We start from the raw sequence: 6,000 nt of genomic DNA on the forward strand, positions 1-6,000 counted from the left end.
TTTTCGTTCTACTATATAAGAGCAAAATGTTCAATAAGCACATGTCATTCATTTGGCTGACAGATAAAAGTCAACTATTTGCTATTCTTCGCATCTGAGTGTATGTATGCTTACGCTATAGTGGATATACGTGTATAAATCAATACTTTTTTATATTACCGTTTTCATTATAAATCATCAATAATCGTTTTATTTACAGGAGATTGGCAGGATAACAAAAAAGTCCAAATCATATAAAGAATAAATATTAAAAATAGAAACAAAAAGGTGGAATGTTAAGTAGGCCTAAACATGCTAATTATTGAATAGTGGTGATACAGCTTACACATGAGCGAATGACAGTGTCAACGTGCCTTTATCCATACAGCTGTACAAAGAGCAATGTATTATTTTAAAGAGTATAGATTTTAACCAATGACAACATAGAATAACAACATAGCAGAGTCAACAACAAGGGAGTGAAATTCACCCTCTACCAGCGACGCCATTGATGCGGTATGCCTGCGCAGCTCTCATCATCTCTTTCTTTCTTTCTCCCGTCCTCTCTTTCTTTTCCATCTGTCTTCATATCATTTCATTGTTTTAAAACCATTTTGTCGTTCAATTAGCAACCTCTTTAGAATCTGTCGACCACTATATCCCGTTCATGGTTTTAAGAGCCCATTATATTAGGCTGTCTGCCTCATGTTTCATTGCAAACATCACTCAAATGTATCACTAGCAGTTCTAGGCGATATCACTAATATTCATTAAGGTATGAATATCATCGGAAATCGGGTCTGAATGGATGGTGGGAGTCTTTATCAAGGCGTATTATGTTCTTGTAATGAAGAAAGCTGCGTGCACGTTCTTGTCTTTTTACTTATTATTTCTTCTTCGCTCCAAATTACTTACTTGTAATGGATCAATGTAAAGTTTCTGGAAAGTTTAAGACTTTACTATGGTGAGACATCAGACGAGTTTAAATTACTTCAATTTGTCTTTCATTAATATCGCAAGTACTCACAAAATGAAGAGACGCAAAATAAAACGATGCACGCAATCCAATGTTCGTAAAACAGCTGCATCAAACAACGTCACATGTTCATGATCATGACTAAATCTTTCATTTTTTCATAACTGGTGAAAAATTATTGTTCATGCCTCGATTCCCACGTCACGTTCCCGTCATCGATCAAAATGATCGACGGGACGACGACGTCCCCCGACACGCGATCTCGAGCGAGCTGACGTGACCACGGATTCGAAGTCGTAACGCCCGATCGGGTGTCGCATTTACGACCAGGGGGAGGAGAAAACTGGGTCTCGGCCTATTTGGAGCATAGAGTTTAATTACGGCCTTGCATGTCGGCAGGTAAACTCTGTCCCTAAGAATGGCTATAAAACGAGTGCAATGAAGATATCGCCACTCATCTTCTTTATACGATTTACTCGTTGCTCCTGCATTATCTCTGGATTTTCGTCCATTATCTATCCACTTCAGCTCGATCTTTAATAGACCAGTTCGTAATTACTTCATGGGCAATTTTGGTCAAATGACCTTTCATTTCTTTCATCATGATATGCAGATTTCAAAGCAAGATATTACGTAAGCTTGCCTTACATAGCAGGATGAAGGAATTGAACAGACCAGGTGACCAGAATAGCACACCAATGAAAGCTTAATGAAGGTATTTGTTGCATTCCTACTTTGAATGCATATCTTAGCATGTTGCACAATGTACTTGACAAACTGTGAAATACTAGTCGTTCGTGGAAGCATTGTTGTTTTTTGTGGATGTAAATAAAGCGACAATTCAAAAGAATATATGAATAATCAAGACATCAAAGTTGATGCTTATCTCATTAGATTTTAAAGCACCATGTCACTTTAGTGCAAATGACCTTCTTCTGATCATGCGTAGAATCTTTTGATCATGCGCAGAAAGGAACTACGAACTGGCTTATACCCTCTGTCTGTGATACATGTTTATTGTATCTGTCTTTCTCCTGTATACCCCCTTTCTCCATTTATATAGTTCTCTCCATTAATCTCTCTCTCTCTCCCTCTCTCTAACTGAAAAGTTCCTTCTCCCTCTCCACCCATCCCTCCCTTCCTCTTCTCTCTCTTCATTTCTTCACCACCTTTCTTCAACATCTCAATCCTGCCCTTATTTTTTTCTTAGTGCCTCGATTTCCATCTATCACGTTTCGTTTCAGTATTCCATTCAAGTGGCCATTTATCCATTCACCCATCTGTATTACGCATTCATAAGTAATCAGATATAACTTTTATATGTTGCAGTCAATAAAGCAAAAAGGTGGGATCGCGGTGAGGATTGATTTTGAATTGGATATTATAAATTGATCACCGGTCGATGGGTTTCGACATCAACTTGCAAATTGGCTATTCTTGGTCCTTTAATAATATATACATGCAATGATAATTGTGACATGATAAACGGGTAGATGCATGGCGGTGCCAAGGAAGGGTCGACCCCTCCCCCCCCCTCACCAGTGAATTTTGAAGTATAGACCAGTTCGTAGTTACTTCATGGGCAATTTTGGTCAAATGACCTTTCATTTCTTTCATCATGATAGGCAGATTTCAAAGCACGATATTACGTAAGCTTGCCTTACATAGCAGGATGAAGAAATTGAATAGACCAGGTGACTAGAATAGCACACCAATGAACACTTAATGAAGGTATTTGTTGCATTCCTACTTTGAATGCATATCTTAGCATGTTGCACAATGTACTTGACAAACTGTGAAATACCAGTCGTTCGTGGAAGCATTGTTGTTTTTGTGGATGTAAATGGAAACGACAATTCAAAAGAATATATGAATAATCAAGACATCAAAGTTGGTGCCTATCTCATTAGATTTTAAACCACCATGTCACTTTTGTACAAATGACCTTCTTCTGATCATGCGTAGAATCTTTTGATCATGCGCAGAAAGGAACTACGAACTGGCTTATTGCAAAGGGAGTGAAAGGAAGAAATTAGAATTTAGAGGAAGATTATCCAAACAAAGGTTCTAGGTCTTGCTACTTTTATACATTCATGTCATCCAATAATTAAACGAGTGGAACGCCTCTGGCTGTCTCGCCTGCATTACGCAATTCAATATCAGCAGTGCTGACTTTGAAAACAGCTATTGAATAATTACTCACAAAAGAAACCACTCATATGATAATGAAATACTATGTCCATTCACCCAACATGACCTTAGAGCATGATCATGTGACCTTAGACGTGTGAAAAACAATCATTCATACTTGATTACCCTTATGTTAATGTTTCATGGACTACATGTGTAGATCCATAAACTTTCTAAGTTTGGATGCCAATTAAACAAATACCCCAACACGCCCAAAGTTTATTGACCTCAAATGACCTTTGATCTTGGTCATGACAAAAAATGAACCCTCTCTTTTCAAAATACACTGGTGCAGACCCTGTATTGATTATTATCTCTAATGGAATTGGTGATGTTATAAATATTGAGAATGTTGCATTCCAGAATAATAATGAAGATCCTCTACACTTTTAAAGGTAGAACGACTAGTTGAGGGTCATCCAGTGTCATCCTTTGATGACCGAACTATACAAAAAACAAAAGAAAGCGCCCCCCCCCCCCTTAAAATGACAAGTTTGAATAGCTTGGTAAGCTGTGTATCTTTTTGCCGGATACAACAACGGATACTCTCTACGGATGACTGGAAAAACATAGTCGTTAGTAACTTCTTAATGGAATGTCTTTCATGATTTACGACGAACAGAAGAGTTTAAAACACAATAAATGTAAATACTTAAGCTTATTTCCTATTCATTGTTCCAACAACAGCTGTTGGAAGAGCCGAGATTACGCTTGTCTTTCATGGTCTTGTGCACTAACGCCTGTTCCAAGAAGGATCTTCAAAATCTATTCTTCATACTCGACCATGCCGATTATCAATTACTTACAACTACAACGAATTAACTAGTATACATTTACAAATTCATGATATTCAAGACCACCGTGATAATCTTCCTAGGATGTTTATGAATTTTTATGAGAAGGAGGTAACCAGATTCTGTATTCGTGACTCTGAGGATTCAAAAGTGACATCAAATTACTGTTGGATCGACTGACCCAAGATAGCCTTGGATCTATCGCGTATGACGTACTCAACGAAGAAGTCGGTAAGTCGTCTTTCAAAATCACGTGTATGGAAAGGGCGTGGGCTTATCTCAGAGGAACCTTTCACAACAACAGTGGGGACGAATTCGAGAACACAGTAAATGTATCGAAATGCCTGTCAAACGACAAAGAGCAGCTGGGAGGTATTTGTCGACAAGTAGTAAAGTAGTAAACCGGAGCAGCAGTTTCATCCTAAATTTCAGAGATGACGAAAAAGTGCAAATGTGTCGTTTGTTGAAACTTCTGTTTTGATTCACCAATTTTCGACAAAGAATTCTCGGTTGTTTTTAGTCGTGATGGGCATCTGATATTATGTATTCTATGTTCTTGAATCCGTCGTGCGCCGTGGAGCGAACAATCCCTAATAACGGAGACGTCTCCGCGACTTTCCATTTGTCTTGTCTTGTCTTCTTGTCTTGTATTTCCGTTGATGCCCACAATCAAAGTGTTGATTATTATGGCAAAGTTGAATAAAGGTTTACTAGACCTTGTCTGCGATATCCTACTATACTGTTGCAACATGAGCTCCTTTATTCCTTTAAGATAAAAAAGAACATTGTTGCAGATATGTCTGAAAGACGTCTGCAAGATCAAAAGAAAATTGTAGGAGACTCCAGAATAGGTGCCAATCAATTTATGTTGAAGTCTCTGACGTTTTATTTAGTAGAAGGAACGTCTTATTATTGATCAATCTAGAGTTGGAAACTTGTCGCGAACTCATTTTATTGCTTTTAAGTTCCATAGATAAGTTGACTAATGGCAATCTGGATGCAGTGATATTCCAGAAGTAATTGGATAATAATTTACAAGAGATGAGGTAAGTGGAAACAGAAGGAGATAGTTCTCATTCACGGCAGATATTTCTTTTCGGTGGGTAATTGCAGATCCACCAGTCGACTCATTGGAGTGAAATAATGAATGATGCATTCAGTTGTCAAGTGCGAGTTTATGATAGGCAATACACATCATGGATCAAATGCATGTCCCAATCGGATTTGATGATGGCCATACGCACATAATTGATTGACTTTACCCAAAAGGTTTTTATCAAATTTGTAAATCTATTTAACTTTCAGCATAATATATTAGGAATTTTCGGTAGTGTATAAATCAACTCTGAAACAGTTTGTTTTGAAAGGTAATATAATCTATTATATAAACTGTTTATGACCAAGGAGATTGTAAAATAAGAGACCTCCGAAATGTCCAATTTTTATATAAAAGGTCAATTCATCATTATGCTTTTCATTTTTTCCGTAAACATTTCTACTTTTTGACGTGCTTTACGTGCCATGCTGCAGTGATGATCTTCATCAGAAAGGGAAATAAGCAAGTCACCACTGACAGGACCAGTCTGATTTCTATCTCCAGTGATACCCCGTGTTCGACTTCTTCTTTTAGCATTCCAATATCCTATATCTACTTAAAGAACAGGAGGATTATGCTAGATATGTGAACTCTTCTAGTAGTCCGATTTATTTTTCACATGGAACCTACTCTTGAAGTTTCTTTTTAAAACAAGATTTGACATGAACACTTCCGATAGAATCTGCCATTGAAACCTAGACTCTAGTTCAGACATGTTGCTCTTAAGTAACCTTTGTCACTTTAAACATTTCATTAAGGTTTGAAGTTATTATGATCCGAGGAAATGTGGAAAGGGACGAGTGGATTTAAGAATTTTCGATTTTAATTAGGAAAACTGCCACACCCAGCTATCTCCCACTGGAAAGAACGCACCCTCCTACGTCGTGTCTCACAGTGGGTCCAAAGTGCATCCACAGTATCAAATGCAGTGTGAAATCATACTGAGATTGTGAAAATGTTCAGAT

This window comes from Lytechinus variegatus, chromosome 4 (assembly GCF_018143015.1).
Source record: "Lytechinus variegatus isolate NC3 chromosome 4, Lvar_3.0, whole genome shotgun sequence".
In the NCBI taxonomy this organism is placed as follows: Eukaryota; Metazoa; Echinodermata; class Echinoidea; order Temnopleuroida; family Toxopneustidae; genus Lytechinus; species Lytechinus variegatus.